Source organism: Artemia sp. Qi Xiang Cuo, chromosome 19 (genome assembly GCF_049724085.1).
Source record: "Artemia sp. Qi Xiang Cuo chromosome 19, ASM4972408v1, whole genome shotgun sequence".
NCBI classification, from domain to species: domain Eukaryota; kingdom Metazoa; phylum Arthropoda; class Branchiopoda; order Anostraca; family Artemiidae; genus Artemia; species Artemia sp. Qi Xiang Cuo.
Genome location: NC_142812.1, coordinates 12,792,682 through 12,814,925, shown reverse-complemented (window position 1 = coordinate 12,814,925; position 22,244 = coordinate 12,792,682). Strand labels below are relative to the sequence as shown.

The window sequence follows — 22,244 nt, the reverse complement described above, 5'->3', positions numbered from 1 at the left end:
TTGACTCTGGATGAGATTCAACGGTGTCACAATCACCCCTACAAGTACATTCCACTTGTAATCAGTGTTTTTAGTCGCTATGCATATGCCATTCCACTGCGGTCAAAGAGCGGCGATGAAGTTGCTAAAGCTCTTGAAATCATCCTTGGACAGGATTCCTATAAGAAGATTCAAACGGATCGGGGTAGTGAATTTGTTAATCCCCATGTAAAGAAGGTTCTACTGAAATATAATACAATCCTCTATCATACTCATAGTCCAATAAAGGTAGCATTGGCCGAACGACTGATAAGAACTATTCGACTTTTAATTTCTAGATATTGCACTTTAAAAAATACTGCTGCTTTTATTCATGATTTGGATAAAATCATGTTGATTTATAATCAACGTCCACATTGATCCCTGTCCAACTCAACCCCAACAGAAGTTCATCATGATGTCAATACATTTGACAATTTTCTTAAACAGTATTCCAATGGTGCTGCTGGTAATCACAAGAAAAAGAAGAAATTCAATGTTGGTGATACTGTTCGAATCAATCGAACTACTAATGTTTTTGAAAAGGGTAATTTCTTATGATCCACTGAACTTTTTAAAGTATCCAAAATCTTGGACACTACAACCGTAGCGTATCGTTTACTTGACATGAAAGGTGATGAGATTCTTGGTATTTTTTATGATTATGAGTAATGAAAAGTTAAAAAGAGTGAATATGTATCAGATTGAAAGGACACTCATGACTCGTACTCGTATTGATATGAGACAGTTACTTGTTCGTTGTCTTGGACGAAACTCTGATTTGTATTCGTGGATCAGTGTTGAAGATATTGACAATGCCCAATGATTTTTATGTAACGTTTATGTCCAATGTCTCCGATCCTCTCTACAATTATTTCAATAAAACTAGTGATTTTTGCACGAGACTCTTCGCCTCCATCAAATTTGATGATGGAAAGTATGAAGTGGCTATTGTCGACTGCATTCTCAAAAATACCTATGATATCATGAGAAAGGATCGTGTGTGTAATATAAAAGTTATACCATTCGATTGGTCACTCTTTGTCGAGTAGGAATGTGTTGAAACACTTAAATCTAGTGAATATCTAGAAGATACATTGAGGTGTAAAGAATATGATCCTATGACGGATTTGTGTCTCGCAATCAATAGAAAAATCTCATATCGTAGGAACGGTACATTCCATTTTAAATATTCAATGGAACACGATAGGATTTACATTACCTCACCCGTTGACACTGAACTGATTCATCTCAATGATAATCTGAGAGATTTTCTTGGCTTTAAACAGAATATGATCAATGGGAAAAACGCTGGAACTATTAGCGGGATGGATCAAGTTATTTTTGCTGATTATCCACCAGGTCTCGCCTCGGACTCTTGCATATTTCTCTACACGTCCTTTGTGGAAACATCGAGAGTTGTTAATTCAAATGTCCCCGTCCTCCGTGTTCTTGAGCGAAAAACAACTCATAAACAAGTTCATCGCTATAATATAAAGTATCTTCAGTATGTACTTGTAAACAGTTCATATTTAGAGTTTTATCAGTTAACAATATGGAGTGAATTAGGTGATCCTGTAGCAAAAAGGAAAGGTTTGGCCATGATTACACGTCATTTTTGACCTATTCGATAACAACATCAACAACAAAATGGCTAATAGAAAAAATATATTTGTATGCCCTGATATTTATTGCTATGTTACTCCTCTCCAGCCATGACAATTGGGTCATGGAATGGACTATTATAAAGGCCGTTCGTCAATGTCGGGCTACGGTCTTGGCAGTTGCTTTGCTAAGCTGTTTTGCTCTGCAATACCGCTGGTTAAAAATATATATTGCGCCGGTTGCTTTAGATTGTTTATCTTCGGCACTATAAATTTGGGGGGATTGTGAGGATTTTACAAAAAGTGTTTCAAAAAATCTCAGGTCCCTTACCCGATTCTTTGGTGAGTAATTAAAGCCCCGTCGGCCGGGTACGGAAAGTAAGGGACACACACCATCACTCATCAGTCTCTACTCAGGTCAGAAGCGAAAGACATCATCATCATCATCACTCTTGTCAAAGAACAGTAAGAAAAAGAAACCAAGAAGAAAAATTGTTAGATCGAAAAGGGATTTCTTTTCCTAGATGGCATATCTACCCCACAGGGAATCTCATCCCACTGCCACCACATCTCTAAATCTTTTCAATGCAGAAAGTGTGGATGTCAGTGTAAAACATGGGTACTATGAACACTTCTATCCACAGCAACCCCTCTCTGAAAACATACATTTTCAAATTTATTCCAAAGAAGACTACTTCATAGATTTATCTTCCACATTTATTGATTTAAAAGTTGTGGTGGGGAAAAAGTCTGACAATTCACCTCCCTCGAACGTCGATGGACTATCCTATGAGAATGGTATACCACACAATTTATTTAAACAAATATGTGTCTACATAAATGGAACATTGGTGAGCACCAACAACAATCTATCAAACTATGCTAGTTACATACAATTTATGTTGATAACTCCAATGGCCTATAAGAAATTGAGAGGTCTGCCAATGGGCTATGACTATAGATCAAATGTTGATACTAACGGTGAACTCACTTGGGCAGTGAGCAAGGAGTATCATTTAGTTGGTAGACTCAATCATGAAATATTCAATATATCCCAATGGATGTCCCCCAATGCTAAAATTGATATAAAGTTACAACTTTCACCGTCTAATTTCATATTGAGAAAAACACTTGATGCAGCACCCGATGCTAATGTCAATCTAACTTTGGCAACACTTCATGTGCGAAAACAACAGGTTATGAGTTCTTTTTCTTTGGCAATTGAAAAACTAAGAGCCTCTGGAAATAATATCAAACTGCTCGTTCCTCACACAATTGCCAATCAACGTCATAATGCCACTGGATCAAGTACCTACACCGATTCTTTAAATATCAATGGTGAAATATCGTCGAAACTCACCTTGGCTTTTGTAAAAAGTGCCAGTGCCAGAGGATCGTGGGCAACCTCGCCACATGAATTTGAATTATTTGGACTTGCCTCTCTTGTCTGTAAAGTAAACGGAATTCCTCTCTACAATTTGTCCTTTGATAAATCCTATAGAACCCTATATGAGTTGACAATGCAATCCCTAGATCGAGATTCTTAACTATATGAAAATGGTATTGCCGATTCAATGTTCTCAAAAAGTCACGGTATTATTGTTTGGACTTGTCTGTCATTCAAGATATAAATATTGTCCCAAAGGGTACTGTACGTTTAAAGTGTACCTTTTACAAACAATTGACAGAGAGTATAACATTAATCCCACTTAATCAATTTGAAACCTACTGGGAAATTACCCCTCATGGTAATGTTCATCTAGACGTGGCACCATGAACACCTATCAAATAATCAATGTATTTAACATGGATCCTTTTCTGTCCAAATACACATCCTATTGTATACCCTCAGATTTCCTTCAATATATTCATACTGTTAACAAAACCATTATCCTTGTTAATAGTAGTCCGTCGACTGTGCAGACGGGTCAGTGGCTATGCATCTATCCCACAGCGAAGAATATAGAATTTTTTGATGTTCTTGGTCTACCATATGCATTCTACACACCACACATCAAAAACTATCTTGAAGGAAGTGGGAAGACAATCATTCAAAATCGGATGCGAGTACAGGATCTATCGACCAAAAGCTGTGGTTTTCATGAATTACTTTATTTCATTTTTCGATGTCGTGATTATATTTTCAGTGAATTTCTCAACATTTATGTACACAGTCCACGTTTGAATGACTTTCTAGTAGAAAATACCCTCTCAGACCTGTACAGTATTGATTTCAGTGCCCTAAGAATAAAGTGTTTTAAAAATGTATGTGAATTTGTTTATTAATAAAATATATATGCACTATAAAAAAGTCTATTGTCTTCATTTGTTTAGATTTCTTCTTCTTCTTCATAGTCATTTAGATTGTCATCATCATCATCATCGTCGTCGACAACGATTAGTGGTGGCAGATCATCTGGATTCAATTTGTACTGATCCTGGTGTGCAAAGTCCGGATCACGTTTTCCACAATATATTGTAACTTCATTTTTATTAAATCTACTTGTGAAGTCAATGATACTATTACGATTCATATTGAAAAATTCACCTGTTTCTATCTGATTATTTGAAGTAATGTCGCACACAATATTCTCATATGAAGAGTCACTTTCTGTCACAGCCAAATAAAAATCGCTAGGTTTATAATCATTACTTGCATTGTCCTCACAACGATAACGCAGGAACCATACTCTCTTCATGTTTTTAAAATTGAAACGTGCTCCAAATTCTTCTTCTCAATACAATTTAAAGCCGTGACGATACCAATCCCTTAGAAATAAACTGAAGTCACGTTTAGGGTTTTTTCCAATCATACCAGGGTAAGTATTTTCCCACTGGTCATACTTATCAAAATGACAATTGGAGCATAGATATCCATAAGGATTAGAGTCACAAGAGCATTCAAGGCAGGTATTACAGTCCTTAATTTGTACGGCATATCCTTTATGCAATTTACACGGATTGAAAAGTCTACACTTTTCATTATAGTCATCAACTTTAGTACAGTTCTCACATGAAGACCAGCTGCCCAATGTATATAAACATAGTGAACATGTATGAAATATTTTTCCGATGTTGTACCTCTCACTGCCAGAAAGAAACTGACTCAAAATCAATAAAAAAATAACAATGTCTTCTAGGAGGAGGAGGAGGAGTAATCGAGCATCGTCACAAAAACTTATTTCCTATTGTTTTAAAGAATGAATTTCTAGGTAGTGGTTAAAAGCAGAATCACAATATCATTTTGCTTTGTTTCAATTAATACATCAATAACTTGAGTAAATGCATTTGATTCGCAATGCATAAGCTTCATATAATAATCCAAGGATGGAGAATCAGATCCGATTATACAGTTGATTAATTCTAAGGAAAATATTTTCTCTTGAAGAGATAATTCCAAAAAGTCATCATCTAACACTAAACATTTTTCCAATTTGACTAGATTCTGTAAGATCTTCTGTTTCTCAAATCCAATCATTCTTGATACTCCCACTACCAACTATAGACTAAAATAACAACCATGGTTTCGGGAACAGCACGAATTTTCACGGTAGTTGAATCGGTCATTACACTGTGCGCTTGTAAATATTATAGCTATATGGGAGAACACTCTGCTCGGAATTGTTATAGCTATATGGGTACCACCCCCGTCTCTATCGTTATAGCTATATGGGGGGACACCCCCGCTGGAGATATTATATCAATACTACTAATATAGAAGTTCGTTACGTAAGTTAATTTGTAAATTACGTCAGAACAAAATTTAGAGACAGCCATTTAGCAAAAGAAGAGTAAAATTTTTATGCAAATTTTGTTTACTTATTCAATGACGGTGAGCCAAAATAAAAGCTGCATTAACTAAAAAACGATCAGAATTTGAATAAAAAAAAACAAGTTTTTTAAACTGAAATTAAGAAGCGACATTAAAACTTAAAACTAACACAAATTATTCCGTATATGAAAGGGGCTGTCCCCTCCTCAACGCATCGCTATTTACGCTAAATTTTGACTCTTTCTCACAACTTTATTTTTTAAAACAATAAAAAAATTTAGCGTAAAGAGCGAGGCGTTGAGGAGGGGACAGACCCTTTCATATACGGAATAATTTCTGTTCGTTTAAAGTTTTAATGTTGCTCCTTACTTTCAGTTTAAAAAACGTGTTTTTTTTAATTTAATAATGCTTAAAGACCATCAATTCAAGTTTTTTTATTTCACTGTAATTTGATTTTCTTTTTCAATACTGTAGAAACTGAAAAAAAAAATTTGTAATATAAATCGTTTTCAGTGAAGCACCAATGACGCAGTAGGCTTTAGAATTGTATAGTTAGAGAAGAGGGCAGTATCCAACTCTAGTTTGTTGTGAAGCTAAATTTGTCTTGAACAGTCTCGGAAAGAACTAACAAAGTACTAAATATTTGATGTATAATAATAATAATCGCTGAAAGCTCATCAGTTCGAAATTTAATTTTAATGTAATTTATATGTTTATTTCCAATGTTGTAACAAGTAGAAAAGAAAATACTTGTAATATAATTCGTTCTCAGTAAAGCGCCAATGACACAGTAAGTTTTAGACTTTTACAGAGAAAGAAGGAGGCAAAACCCAAACTCTTCTTTGTAGTGATTTATGTTTGTTTCAAGATTGATTTGAATATTCAATATAATTTTCGCTCGTTTTCAGATTTATTTAGTCATTTATATTAGTACCTATTTTATATTTGTTTGCTATGATTGTTTGTTTAATTTCTGTTCGTTTTGGGTTTAATTTATACTTCAATAGCAAAATATTTTTGTTCTTTTTAAGCTTGATTTGCATATTCAATTTAAACTTTACTCGTTTTAAGATTTATTTATTCATTTATATTAGTACCTGTTGTACATTTTTTTGCTATGATTTCTTATTTAATATCTGTTCGTTTTGGGTTTCATTTGTTCTTTGATAGCAATTTTTTGTTCGTTCTGAGTTTGAGTTTTGAGTTTGAGTGTACATTTCTATTTCTTCTGATCTTAAATTTAATATGGCCTTTACTTATCTTTAAACAAATTCTTTTTCGGAAAGTTTCTAATTAATTTTTGTTCGTTTTTAATTGCCAAAGTTTCTAAGTTTCTCAAAATTCCTAGTTCAAAATAATTTTGTATCCCAAAATAAATTAACGGTCTTGGCAGGAACTAATAAAATTAAACTGAATATTCGATATCTAATAATATTAAATAAAAAATAAGTTTTTTTTAACTGAAAGTAAGGAGCGACATTAAAACCTAAAACGAACAGAAATTATTCCGTATACGAAAGGGGTGGTCCCCTCTTCAACGCCTCACTCTTTACGCTAAAGTTTTTTGTTGTTTTAAGAAATAAAGTTGTGAGAGAGGGCCAAACTTTAGCGTGAAGAGCGAGGCGTTGAGGAGGGGACCGCCCCTTTTATATACGGAATACTTTCTGTTCGTTTAAAGTTTTAACGTCGCTTCTTACTTTCAGTTAGAAGAAAACTTGTTTGTTTGTTTAAGTTCTGTAATTTTTTGAATTAATCTAGCTTTGATTTTGGCTCACCGTACATGAATAATTAAAACTAAATTTGTATATTTATTTTACCTTTTTTTGGCTAAATGGCTTTCTCGAAATTTTGTTCTGTCGTAACTTACGAATTAACTTACGTAACGAAATTCTATACTCGTATTTTTTTAATACGTATATTAGGGAGTTTGCCCCCCTAGTCAATACCTCACTCTTTATGCTAAAGTTAGAATTTTGTTCGAATCACAAACCCCCTGAATCACAAAGGCCGGTTAATTAGAATAGATAGCTCTTTTGAACGTACTAAAAAAAACTTTAGTGTAAAGAGCGAGGTATTGAACTAGGGGCCGAACCCCCTCTCATGCGTAATAATTTCTGTTCGTCTTAGGATTTAATGTTGCTCCTTACTTTCAGTCGAAAAAACTTGTTTTTCCTATTTAATTCCTGGTCGTTTTTTCAATAATTCTGGGAAATCAAGCGCCCCCGTCATAGAAATGTCCCTTCAAGGAAACATTCTCCATGGAAAAATTCTCCCCCTTAACCCTCTCCTTGGACCTTCCCCCCTACCAGAAAAAAATCCCTCCTGAAATCGTCTGTAGGCTATACTTCCCATTAACCAATACTATATGAAAACAATAGGCAAATTTCATACATTGCAGCCCTTCCCCCGGGAACTGTGGGGTATTAAGTTATCCTCAAAGACATATTTACAATATTTTCGACTATGCTGAACAAAATGGCTATCTCAAAATTTTGATTGGGTTTTGATTTTGACTTCGGGAGAAAAATGAGCATGGAAGGGAGCCAAGTTTCCCTCCAGTGTTCTTGATCACTTAAAAAGGGCACTAGAACTTTTAATTTCCGTTCGAATAAGCCCTCTCACGATATTCTAGGACTAGTGGATCAATACGATCACCCCTGGGAAAAAAAACAACAAAAAAACAAATAAACGCGCATCCGTGATCTTTCTTCTGGCAAAAAAAAATAAAAAATTCCACGTTTTTGCAGATTGGAGCTTTAAACTTTTATAGTAGGGTTCTCTGATACGCTGAATCTGATGGTGTGATTTTCATTCAAGCTCTATGAAATTTAAGGGTGGTTTTTCCCTTTTTTTAAAATAAGGCAAATTTTCTCAGGCGTGTAACTTGATGGGTAAGATTAAGCTTGATTAAAGTTATATTTTTGAAATCAGCATAAAAATGTGATTCTTTTAATGTATATATTGGTATTAAAACTTCGTTTTTTAGAGTGTCGGTTACTATTTAGCCGGGTCACTCCTTACTTACAGTTCCTTACCACGGATTGTTTGATTAATTGCTCATAGCTCACTAGCTTAAGATTTTGTTTGACTCAGGACCAGATTTAAAACTCTGACGCTTCTAGGCCCAAGCGTTTTTGCCGCTCCGTTTTTGTTGGATTTTAGGGAAAATCCCCAAAGCTCCGGGAATAGTGAAAGCCACAGGTCTAATAGGCCTATTGGTAAATTCTGATCTTTTTTCACTTACTTTTTCATTTTATTTTCAATGTTTTAGCAAGTACCAAAGAAAATATTTGTAATATAATTCGTTTTAGAAAAGCGCCAAATACCAAGTCGACCTTATGCTTTTACCGTAACGGAAACGGGCAGTAGTCAAACTCTAGCTTGTAGTAAAGAATATAGGTGTCTTGAACAGTTTTGGAAACAACTAATAAACTGAATTCTCATAATCTTGGGAATAGAATGTCGTTAATAGTTCTTGTGAAGGGGGGCCCTAGAGGGAGGGACTGGGGTCAGCTCCCATCATTTTTGGAATAAAATATCGTTAATAAGTTTGTTTGTCGTTGCTTTTTTTTCGGGGGGGGGGGGTCTTGGGTCATTTGGTGAGGGCTACAGGCCAGATCTCATGATTTGTCAATCATTGATAATTTTATTCAGGGGATGGAGGGGTATCGGGCCATGGAGGACCAGGAGTCTTGGATTAAAATATTTTTTTTCGAGGGGGGGGGGGCAAAGATAGCCAGGGATCAGTTGCCATAAGTTTTGGAATAAAATATTATTAACAAGTTTGGGTTGGGCTACGCAGAGAAGGCTAGGGGTCAGGTACAACACTTACCCCCGGGCTCTGAGGGGTTGTGTCAACCTCGGAGTTTTTTATTTTAAAACTAAATTATTTGGCTATCTCAAAATTTTGATCGGATGCATTTGGGGAAAGATGGGTCTTGTGTGTGTGGGGGGGGGTCTAGTTGCCCTCTGGTCACTGTGACTTAAAAAGTGCACTATAAATGTCCTATTTACAATCGAATGAGCTCTCTCCAAATCTTATACTACCACCCCTTTCGTAGATTTCTTTTATATGCCCCGAGGTCATAACCAATAAGAGTTGCCCCCAGCTTCTACAGGGAGGGGGCTGTGTTATCCCTGGAGCTTTTGTTGATAATTTCGGAGACCACACTGCCTTTCCATGACGATAAATAAAAATTCAAATAGGAATAAAATCCTTTTAAAAGACAGTGATAATTTTCACAAAAAAAACAAGATAATTCGGTCACTGCATATGTGACCGAAATTTCTATTTTTTTTTTTTTTTTTTTTTTTTTTTATTTATCAATGTCTATTAAAAGGATTCTATCCCTATTTGAACTTTATTTATCGGGTTTTTGTTAAATGGGTTTTTGTAAATTTTGAACAAAATGGCTAAATGATTGGACGTATTTGATGGAAAAGGGTTGGCTGGGGGGGGGGGGGGCCCTAGTTGCCATCGGATCGCTTTTGACTCTTAAAAGGGAACTAGAACTTTGGATTTATCATCATTTGAGTTGGCCTCTGATCACTTTTGAATCTTAAAAAGGGGACTAGAACTTTAAATTTCAAATCAAATGAGCCCACTCTGAAGTTCACACGACCTGAAGTTCACACGACGGCGGCATGTTTGGTTCTATAAGAACCAAATATGCCACCTGGGCGTAACTTACAGCTACTGCCCTCAGGCTCTAGGGGGTTTTGTCGACACCGGAGTTTTATTATGTGATGTTTCAACTAATTTTAATGAAATGGCCATCTCAAAATTTTCATCGGGTGGGCTTAGGGAAAAAGGGTGTGGGGGAGCTAGTTGCCCTCTGATCTGTTTTTAAACTCTAAAATTGAGCTAAAACTTTCAATTTCCTATGAAATTAGCCCCCTCTGAAGTTTATAAGATCATCCCGTTCGTAACAACCATGTATGCCCCTCAACCATATATTTTCATCGGGTGGGCTTGGGGAAAAGGGCATGGGGGAGCTAGTTGCCCTCTGATCTGTTTTTAGACTCTAAAATTGAGCTAAAACTTTCAATTTCCTATGAAATGAGCCCCTTCTGAAGTTTATAAGATCATCCCATTCGTAACAACCATGTCTGCCCCAAGGGCATAACTTACAACGCCTGCCCCGGGCTTTGGGGGGCTGTGTCGACCTCACAGTTTATGTTATCCGATCTTTGAACTATTTTTGACAAAATGGCCATCTCAAAATTTTTATTGGATGGGTTAGGAGGAGAAAGGATGTGGGAGGGAGGAGAGGGCTGGTGTCCCTCCGATCTCTTTTGACTCTTAAAAAGTGAATTAGAACTTTCAATTTCTCTATGAAATGAGCCCCCTCTGAAGTCCATACGAGCATCTCTTCCATAAGGACCATACATGCTTTCCGGGCATAACTTGCAACGGCTGTCCAAGGCTCCCGGGGGTTGTGTCTACCCCGGGAGTTTTTTTATCTGATTTTTGAACTAATTTTAACCAAATGGCTATTTTAAAACTGTTATCGGTTGGGTTTGGGAAGAAAAGAGCGTGATGGGGACTACTTGCGGTCGAATATCTTTTGACTCTTAAAAAGTGAACTATAACTTTCAATTTCCTATCATATAAGCCCCCTCTGAAGTTTATACGAGCATCCCTTCCATAAGAACCATATATGCCCCAGGAGTATAACTTACAACGTCTGCCCCAGAACCGGGGGGGTTATTTCAACTCCGGAGTTTTGTTATCTGATTTTTGAATTAATTTTAACAAAATGGATATCTCAAAATTTTTATCGATTGGGCTTGGGGAGAAAAGGGCTTTGGGGAGGGGGGTCAGTTGCGCTTCAATATCTTTTGACTCTTAAAAAGTGAACTAAGACTTTCAATTTCCTATCAAGTAATCCCCCTCTGAAGTGTATACGAGTATCCTTTCCATAAGAACCATTAGTGCCCCCAGGACATAACTTAGAACGCATGCCCCCAGGCTTAGCGGGGTTATTTCAACCTTGGATTTTTGTTATCTTATGTTTGAACTAACTTTAAGAAAATGGCTGTCAAAAGTTTTTATCGGATAGGTTTTGAAAAAAAGGGCGTAAAAAGGGGGAGGGGGTGCTAGTTCCCCTCAAATATTTTTTAACTATTTAAAAGTGAGCTAGATAGCCTATGACAATTTCCCGTGGAATGAGCCCTCTCTGAGGTTTATACAAGCACCCCTTTCCTAAGAACCATTTATGCCCTTAGGGCAAAACTTACAAAGCCTGTTGTCCTATGACTCTGGGGGGTTGTACCGACCTTGGAGCCTTTATCTGATCTTTGAACTATTTATAGCAAAATGCCTATCTAAAATTTTTATCAAATGCATTTTGGGGGGAAAAGAGCGTAGGGGGTCGTTGGCTCTGATTACTTTTGACTGTGAAAAAGGGCAATAGAACTCCCAATTTGCAATTGAATGAGCCCCCTTCGAATTTTATATGATCACCCCTTTCACATGAAGTTCCCCTGGGTAAAAAAAAATAAACATTAAAACATTGAAGCCTTATGACCTTTACTATAAGCAACGCTCTACCGTTGTCTCTGAGAAAAAAAAAACACCTAAATCTTTCAATGTCTAATCATTTGAGTCCCCTCTGAAGTTTATACAACCAAAATCTTTCAATGTCTAATCATTTGAGTCCCCTCTGAAGTTTATACAACCACCTCTTCCATAAAATCTTTATATGCCCCCTGGGCATACAGTTACAACCCTTCCCCCGGTATGGGGTGGGGGGGGGGTTCTGTTGAACCCGAACATTTTGTCATCTGATCGTTGGACAATTTCAAGCTTAATGACTATCAAAATTTCTATCGTATGCATTTTGGGAAAAGAGGGTGGGTCACGATCACTTTTGATGAGTCTTAAAAAGTAACTAAAACTTTTGATTTTCAATCAAATGAGTCATCTCTGAAGTTTATACGATCGCCCCTCATATAAAACCATATATACACCGGGGCTCTGCCCTGGGCTCTGGGGGTTGTGTTGACCCCGCAGTTTACATTATTTGATCTTTAAATTATTTTGAACAAAATGGCTATCTCAAAATTTTGATCGGAAGTATTTGGAGAACAAGAACTTCGTGGGGGGATCTAGTTGCCCTCCGATCACTTTTGACTCTTAATAAGGCCACTAGAAATTCTGATTCGCAATCGAATGAGCCCCCTCTGAAGTTTGTACGACCATCCCTTCCATAAAAACATGATATGCCCCTGGGGCATAATTTACAAGATTTGTCCCCAGGCTCTAGGGGGCTATGTTATCCCTGGAGTTTTGATATATAATCTTTGGTCTATTTCGAACAAAAAGGCTATATAAAAATTGATCAAATTTATTTGAGGAAAATTGTGTTTGGGGGGGAGCTAGTTGTCATTGGATTATTTTTGACTCTTAAAAAGGGAATTAGAACTTTTAATTTCCAATCATGTGAGTCCCATACAAAGTTAATAGGACCACCTCTTCCATAAAAAACTCTGTATGCCCCCGGGACATAAGTTAAAACCCTTCTCCCGGTATCTGGGGGTGGGGGGGTGGATATATTCACCTTAAAATTTTTATTATCTGATTGCTGGACTATTTCAAACAAACTGGCAATCTCAAAGTTTTGATCAGAAGTATTTGAGGGGAAGAAGGGGTGGGTGGAGGGGGGGTACGTGCCCTGCGATCGCTTTTGAACCATAAAGATATAACTAGAAGTTTCAATTCCCAATGAAATGAGCCACCTCTGAAGTTAATACGACCATCCTTTACATAAAAACTTATGTGCCCCCGGGGCAATACTTAAAACACTTGTTCCAAGGCCCTGGAGGCTGTGTTGACTCGGGAGTTTTTATTATCTGACTTTTGTACTATTTGTAACAAAATGGTTATCTCAAAATTTTTATTGGATGACTTTGGGGGAAAAGCATGTGGGGCTGCCATCTGATCTTTTTTTTACTCTTATTAAGTGAACTAGAATTTTCAATTTCAAAACAATTTAGCCCCCTCTGAAGTTTATATGAGCACCTTTTCCATAAGAACCATTTATACCCACTGGGCATAACTTATAATACGCCCCGGGCCCTGGAGGGTTGTATTGACTGCAGAGTTCTGCTATTTGATATTGAACTATGTTTAACAAAATGAGTATATCAAATTTTTTATCGGATGCATTTGGGGGAAAACAGCAGGGGGGGGCTAGTTGCCTTCCAATTACTTTTGAATCTTAGAACTTTCGATTTTCAATTGAATGAGCCCCCTCCGAAGTTTTTACGACCAGCCCTTCCATATGAAGTGCCCCTGGGAAAAAAACAAAAATAATAATAATAAATATTGTAAATAATAAATATAAATATAAAACATTGGAGCCTTATTGCCATTACTATAGGCAACACTATAGCCTTGCCTCTCATTAAAAAAAACTTATATGTTAACAATTAGCATCCTGCATTGCTTACACCCCTTTCAAAGGGCGGCTGCGGGAAGGGAGGATGTCTACCCCGGAGCTGCACCAAACCCGGCGGCTGCACTTTACTGAAAAAATAAAAATGAATGTGCATTGTCAGTTTAATATGCATATACTGATATTTAGTAGTCAAAATGTTAATATTATTTGATTTATTAAAGTTATAAAAGTAATCCAAAATTATATTTTTTCAGTAAAGTTCAAATTATGTTCTGTCCTTGGGAAGGCATAGGGGTTTTGAGCCCTACTCATGTTAATTTTTGCTCGTTTTGAGTTTGACGCGGTTATTTGTTGTAATTAAATAAAAAAAAACAAGTTTTTTAAACTGAAAGTAAGGAACGACGTTAAAATTTAAAACGAACAGAAATTATTCCGTATATGAAAGGGGCTGTCCCCTCCTCAACGCCTCGCTCTTTATGCTAAAGTTTTTTATTGTTTTAAAAAATAAAGCTGTGAGACAGAGTCAAACTTAAGTGTAAAGAGCGAGGCGTTGAGGAGGGACAGCCCCAAACCCCTGAGTCACAAAGGCCGTTTAATTAGAATAGATAGCTCTTTTGATAGCACTAAAAAAAACTGTAGCGTAAAGAGCGAGGTATTGACTTGGGGGAGAACCCCCTCACATACGTTATAATTTCTGTTCGTTTTAAGTTCTATTATTCCTTCTTACATTTCAGTTGAAATGTAATTATTCCGTATATGACAGGGGCGGGCCCCTCCTCCCCGCCTCGCTCGTTCCGATAAATTTTTTTATTGTTTTAAAAAATAACGTTGTGAGACAGAGTCAAACTTTAGCGAAACGAGCGCGGCGTTGAGGAGGGGACAGCCCCTTTCATATACGGAATAATTTCTGTTCGTTTTCAGCTTTAATGTCGCTCCTTACTTTCAGTTTAAAAAACTTGTTTTTTTATTTAATTTCTGATCGTTTTTTAGTTAATGCAGCTTTTATTTGCATAAAAATTTTACTTTTCTTTTGCTAAATGGATGTCTTTACAAATTAACTTACGTAACTAACTTCTATCTTCGTATATTTTTCTTCTGGCAAAAAATACAGAGTTGCAGGTTTTTGCAGATATGAGTTTGAAACCAATGTAATAGGGTTTTCTGATACGCTGAATCTGACGATGTGATTTTCATTAAAATTCTTTCACTTGTAGGGGATGTTTCCCCCCTCTTTAAAAAATCGAGTAAATTTTCTCAGGCTCGTAGCCTTTGATGAGTAATACTAAACTTAATAAAATTTATATATTTAGAATCAGCATTATAAGCCCATTCTTTTGATACATTTATTGTCATCAAAATTCCGTTTTTTAAAGTTTTGATGACTATTGAGCCGTATCGATGGTTTTTTTATTGTTTTTTTTTTATTACGTATATGTTATTACGTATACGAGGAGGTTCTCCCCTTAGTCAAAACGACGCTCTTTACAATAAAAGTTAAAAAAAATTTGATTCACAAACCCCTGAATCACGAAGGCCGTTTAATTAGAATAGATAGATCTTTTGAAAGCACTAAAAAAAAAACTGTAGCGTAAAGAGCGAGGTATTGACTTGGGGGAGAACCCCCTCACATACGTTATAATTTCTGTTCGTTTTAAGTTCTAATATTCCTTCTTAAATTTCAGTTGAAATGTAATTATTCCGTATATGAAAGGGGCTGTCCCCTCCTCAACGCCTCGCTCTTTACGCTAAAGTTTTTTATTGTTTTAAAAAATAAAGTTTTTATTGTTTTTTAAATAATGCTTGGAAATCCGGCGCCCCCTTCATAGAAATGTCCCTTACCCCAAAGAAACATCCTCACCGGAAATATTCTCCGGAGTAACCCCCTCCTCTAGCCCCCCCCCCCTCCAGAGAAAATCCATCCTGAAAATGGTTGTATACTTCTCGATAACCAATAAATAATGCTGGCAAGTTTGGCGCACCCTTCATGGCAATTTCCCTTCCCCCATGAAAAATTCCTTCATGAACAGATCCTCCAACATAACCACCGACCCACCCTTCCCGCCCACAACCCGAAAAAAAAACCTCCTGAAAACTTCTGTATACTTCCCAAAAACCAATACAATATGTTAACATTGGGTAAAGTTCATAACTTTTAGCCCTCCCTCTGGGAACTTCGGGGGATTAAGTCATCCTAAAAGACATATTTATCATATTTTCGCCCATGCTGAACAAAATGGCTATCTCAAAATTTTGATCGGGTGACTTTGGGAAAAAAATTAGCGGGGTAGGGGGCCTAGTTGCCCTCCATTTTTTTGGTCACTTAAAAAGGACACTAGAACTTTTAATTTCCGTTCCAATGAGCCCTCCAACGATATTTTAGGACCACTGGGTCGATACGATCACCCATGGGTAAAAAAAAAAAACAAATAAACAAATAAACACGCATCCGTGATCTTTCTTCTGGCAAAACTGTAAAATTCCACATTTTTGTAGATAAGAGCTAGAAACCTCTACAATAGGGTTCTCTGATACGCTGAATATGATGGTATGATTATCAATAAGGTTCCATAACTTGTAGGGGGTCTTTCCCCTTTTTTTAAATCAGTCAAATTTTCTCAGGCGTGTAACTTTTGATGGGTAGCACAAAACTTGATAAAAGTTATAGATTTGAAATCAGCATTGAAATTTGATTCTTTTGATATATCTATTGGTATCAAAAACCCGTTTTCTAGAGTTTCGGTTACCATTGAGCCAGGTCGCTCCTTACTTACAGTTCGTTACCACGAACTGTTTGATTTCTGTTCGTTTTGGGTTTCATTTATTTATCGGTGCTGATTTGTGGTAGTTTCACGGTTGGTAGATTATTTGATTTTATTTTTGCTCATTTTTGGTTTGATGGAGTTCTTTACTTTTCTTTGAAAACCTTTTTCATGGAAAAAGTTTTCTTTAATTAATTTAAAAAAAACTTATATGTTAACAGCGAGCAACTTGCATTGCTTACAGCCCTTTCACAGGGCGGCTACGGGAAGGGGGGATTTCTACCCCGGAGCCATATTTATTTGACCTGGGGACTGTTTTGAATAAAATGGCTATCTCGAAATTTTGATCAAACGCATTTAAGGGGAAAAGGGGATGAGGGGTTGATTTCCCTCCGATCACTATTGAATCTTAATAAAAGACACTGGAACTTGCGATTTCCAGTTGAATGAGCCCCTGCCAAAGTTTATGCGAATACCCTTCCCACAATAATTCTATGTCTTAACAATAGGCAAATTGCGTAACTTACAGCCCTTGCCCTGGGGACTGGAAGTGGGGTTTTCAACCCTTGAGACATAGTTATTTGACCTTTGAACTATTTTAAACAAAATAGCTATCTCAAAATTTTGATCGAATATGTTGGGAAAAATGGGTTCCGTGGAGGGGAGGGGGTGGATTTCCTCCAATCACTTTTTACTCTTAAAACGGGCGTTACAACTTTTAATTTGCAGTTGAATGAGCCCCCTCCGAAGTTTATGCTTATTATTAATGCTAGCTTATTATAGTGTGTGTTAACTATGTTTTGTAGAACTTGATTCTACGTTAAGCAGGCTGTAACGGAGAAAGAGAGTTGACCAGTGTCTTTGATTTTGGCAGCATCTGATCCTAAATAATATTTGGTATTTTACAATAAAGAACAAAAGTCATTCAACAACTAAGAAGCACAGATCCCCAAAAAGGTTCCATGACCTGCAAAATAAAAACTCCATAACCTTTAAATAAGAATGCTTTTTATCTACTGCTCTGGCTAGAGGTTAACTACATATGTGTTGGTAATCTTGTCTATACAAACTGAGCTTAGTGCTTTCTAAGATATTCTAAGATATTCTAAGATCTTATCTTAGAATAGATATTCTATTCTAATATAAATGGTTCCATACCTTTTGGTGATCAAGACTATTTAGGAATCAGGTCGGGAGGGGGGGGGGTATCATAGACGTTAACTGTACTGCAGCTATTAGTTTTCTAATTTCTAAGACTTTTGATATATAATCAAGTTATTGGTAGCATGAATGATCTTACGAAAAATATCTAGAGAGGGGGACGGTGCAGGGTCAAGAAGTTTCAAACATTTCAAAGCATTTGCCCCAGTCTTAATCTTAGCTGATCTATCTGATATATGTCTTTGACTTTCAGGTCTTCGTTGCCTTAGTTTTAAACGACCAAAGGACCGGTGTTTTCAAATGTTGCAGGTTTTATTTGAGCGACTTGAAGAAATTGCCAAATATTTGCTCAATACTTTTTTGTGCTATTTTGTAAGTAAAGAATTTTCCCGTCCAGTAAGAAGTTTCGTTTTAGAATATTTTTTTTTTTTTTTTTTTTTTTTTTTTTTTTTAGTTAATTTCCTTAACTTGAAAATGCAAAAACTATGGAACAGCCTTCGTTAGTCCTCATATAGTCGATTTAAAACAAATATTCCATCAGTTTAGGCAAATCTGTCGAGAACCATCTCCGTGAAAGCCGTATTCCATCAAGACCCTTTGTTGAATTCTTGAAGTAAATTGTCAGCAACTGCCCAAAACCTTAATTCCTATATTCGGTAAGTGTCTTCAACCCTAGAGAAAATGGTATATAAGTCGCCCATTTATTTTCATGTATTCATGCTCCACAGCAATAACTAAGAAACACAGCTAATGTATATGATAGAGAAGTATATTCCCAATGTTTGGTTGCGGGTGGAAACTCAAAGATGGGTTTTCCCTTTGTCTAAAAATGAAATCTGAAGAGACGCCCAGGAGAACGCCGGAAAAGCTGACGGAACTAGGCCAAATCCGATCTTTCACTGTCGGGAATTCAGAAAGTTGGAAAAAGATTGACAACTCAGTGGCTCCCACTTGCAGAGTAACTGGAAACAGACCACACTATGTATACCAAACAAGTCACGAAGATACTCAGTGCCAGACAAAGTGGAAACGCTTAAAAAAAACAAATGAATATGCATTGTCAGTTTGATATTCGTATACTCATATTTATTCTTTAAAATCTTAATAACATTTGATTTACTAAATTTATAAAAGTAAAAACACTAAAAAAAAATTTCCATACAAATTATGTACTACAACTACAACTTATAGCACAAACAAATTTGTACTATATTACCGGTACAAATTTAAGTGCAAATTATGTTCCAGCCTTGAGAAGGCATAGGGGTTGTCAGCCCTAATCATGTTAATTTTTGCTCGTTTTGGGTTTGACTCGGTTATATATTGCAATTTCTTGTCGATTTGTAGTAGTTTTACGCTTGTTAGATTATTTGATTCTATTTTTGCTCATTTTGGTTTAATGGAGTTGTTTACTTTTCCTTGAAAAATTTATTTGTGTTTTTTTAATTAATTTCTGTTCGTTTTATACTGCCATAGTCGTTTTCAGGGAAACAGAATTGGAAAGCTGATTGCCCTACAATAACTTTTGACTCTTAAAAAGAGCACTAGAACTTTTAATTTCCAATCAAATTAGTTCCTTTTAAAATATCAATGATATTACTAGTTACGATATAGCAGATCTGCCTATGAAATTGTTTATATGCTCTTTTAATACCGGCATGCATATAGTTTCTTGATTAATTAACCCCCCCCCCTAAACGTTCCCTAAAAGTTTAACTTATTGCCCTTATTGTCATTGGTTACAGTAACCGTAGAAATAGTATTAATTGCATACACATAGTGTCTTCTGGTTAGTTAAAAATCTGCCACAACGTACCTTGAAAGGTCTGAATTAATAGGATAAGCCATTATTGTGAAATTCTTTTGTCACCCTTTTGACAATCTACATGATCATAATTCTTTTTTATTTAGCTCAACATCTGCCTAAATATTCCTGGAAGGCTTCACATTAATACCCTTAGCTTGTATAGTAGCAATAGTTGTAGTATCGGTAGTAGCATTGGTAGTAGTATGTACATATCACCTTTGTTTTTTTTGTGTTTTTTTTAACATCTCCTTCAACACTCGATGTTCCAACTTAATCCACAAATCAATTTTTAAGATACGCTCTTTAGACAGTCTAAATGCACATAGCTTCTTTTGTTAGTTTGAATTTGTCATCAATATTCTCTAAAATTTTACCTTCATAGACTTAGCCTTAATATAACCAGTATCACAGTAGCTGCGGTGGTAGTGTTGTAATAGTAGTAGTAGTAACAGTAGTAGCCGCAGTATTAATAGCGGTAGTAGCTTGTACATCTTGCTCTTTGATCAGCTGAACATCCTATTCATGATGCCCCAGAATTTTCACCTTGGCACGGTAAGTCGTTCGAAAAATATTTCTGATTTGCGCTTTTGACCCCTTTTGACGCCCTTTTCATCGTAATACTCTAAGCCTTGCAAATTGTTGCAATTGAAGTAGTAGTTGGATTAGTTTAGTAGCAGTAGTAGTATTAGTAAAAGTAGCAGGGGTAGCAGTGATAGTAGTGACATGAAAGTATTCTCTGAAAGTTCCAACTTAATACCCAAATCTGTTCTTGAGATACGCTCTTTTGACAATCTGCATGCACATAGTGTGTTTTGATTAGTTCAATTTCCCCCTCAATATTATGTGAAATTTTGCACTTCATAAGCTTAGCCTTAATTGTACTAGTATCACAGTAGTAGGGGTAGTAGTAGGAACAGTAGTAGTGGTGATAGTGCGTTATTATTAACAGTAGTAACAGTAGTCGCAGCAGTATTAATAGCAGTAGTAGCAGGTGCATTTTGCCTTTTGGTCAACTGAATATCCCACTCATGATACCCCTAAAATTTTCTCTTGATACGATAATCAGTTCTAAAAATATTGCTGATACGCCTGTATCAGCAGTCTGTATGCATATAATATACTTGATTTAGTTCAAAGTTTCCCCTCTACGTTTCCTCATATATTTATCTCGATATCCTCAGCCTTAGTAGTACCCGCTACACAAGTAGTAGCTTCAGTGATAGGAGTATTAGTTGTAGTAGTTGTTGTGGTAGCAGTGGAAGAAGCGGTAGTTATAGCAGTTGTAGCGTGTAAATCTTGTCTTTTTGGATAATTAATTAAAAAAAACTTTCCGAAAAATAAGTTTTTCAAAGAAAAGTAAAGGTCATTTTGAAAATGAGCTCAGTAGATACAAATACCTACAATTCAAACGCAAAACGACCAGAAATTACTATTAAAGAATAAATGAAACCCAAAACAAACAGAAATTAAATAAACAATCATAGCAAAAGACATACAACAAGTAATAATTTAAATGAATAAATAGATCTTAAAGCTTACATTGAATATGAAAATCAAGCTTAAAACGAAAAATAATATTTTGCTATTGAAGTATAAATGAAACTTAAAACGAACAGAAATAAAATGATCTTTCAATGCATACAAACATACAATAGATATTAATGTAAATGATAAATAAATCTTAAAACGAGTGAAACATAATTGAATATGCAAATCAAGCTTGGAATGAACAAAAATCACTACAAACAAGAGTTTGGGTATCGCCTCCTTCTCTCACTGTACAAACATAAAACCTAATGCGTCATTGGCGCTTTACTGAAAACCAATTTTATTACAGATGTTTTCTTTTGTACTTAATATTGAAAGTAAACATTAAAATTATAGTAAAGTTTTGAACTGATTAGCTTTCATCAATTAATATCATTATAGATCAAATATTCAGTTCAATTTATTAGTTCTTTCTAAAGTTGTTCAAGACGAATATAGTTTCACTACAAACAAGAGTTTTGCCCCTTCCTTAAGGAAGGGGCAGTATCCGAAAATTAGCTATGCAGAAGAGATTTTACTGTGCATAAATTGGGTGGTTGATGAATAAAAACGGGTTTAGAAGACGGTCCTTAACTTGATTGTGCAAAATTTGAATAGCAGGGTTTCAAGCTCTCACCTGATTTTCAAAGACAAAATAGCAAAAAAGGTAAAAAGCGGACAGATATGTAGAATTTTGTTTCCCTCTCAGCATTAGCCTTTAATCAAATTGAGAAAAGACTAGGAATTTAAAAAAGAAGGATCAATTAAAGAAAAACATAAGAACGTTTGATAAAACATTGACAGGAAGGAATACACTTATTTAGCAAGGGCACCGGGAGAAAATTTTCCAGGGGGGCCAGACGCCAAAATACCAGTGGTGGGTGGGGGACAGGGATTATATTCCAGGATATACATTTTTGTAGGAATAAGTTTATTTTTAAATAATTTTTGTGAAAAACTCAAATAAAAAGAGCAATTAAATTTCATGCAAAATGAAACATAATACAGTAAATTTTAAACAACAAGGATTCCGGGCAAAGGGATCACTTTATTTAATCAATAGTATATCTAATTAGTACGCATTTAGTCTTAAAAGAAAATGAGATTCAAACCAAATTTACAGGAAGATTTATTGCTTCCAAAGGCTATAACAGATGTAGACTTGTCTTTATGCAATTAATTAAAAAACCTTTT

The 22,244-nt window shown here is 35.9% G+C and overlaps 1 protein-coding gene across 1 annotated transcript in view; it reads left to right on the top strand.

Moving 5' to 3' along the window:
* LOC148940513 (disintegrin and metalloproteinase domain-containing protein unc-71-like) overlaps nt 1-18,108 on the top strand; it is a 426,194-nt gene extending 408,086 nt beyond the window's left edge. Inside the window, exon 21 of the mRNA XM_089104806.1 lies at nt 17,970-18,108. The gene's annotated coding sequence lies outside the window, so the exon portion shown is untranslated. The remainder of the gene's footprint in view (nt 1-17,969) is intronic.
* The last annotated feature ends 4,136 nt before the right edge of the window (nt 18,109-22,244 follow it).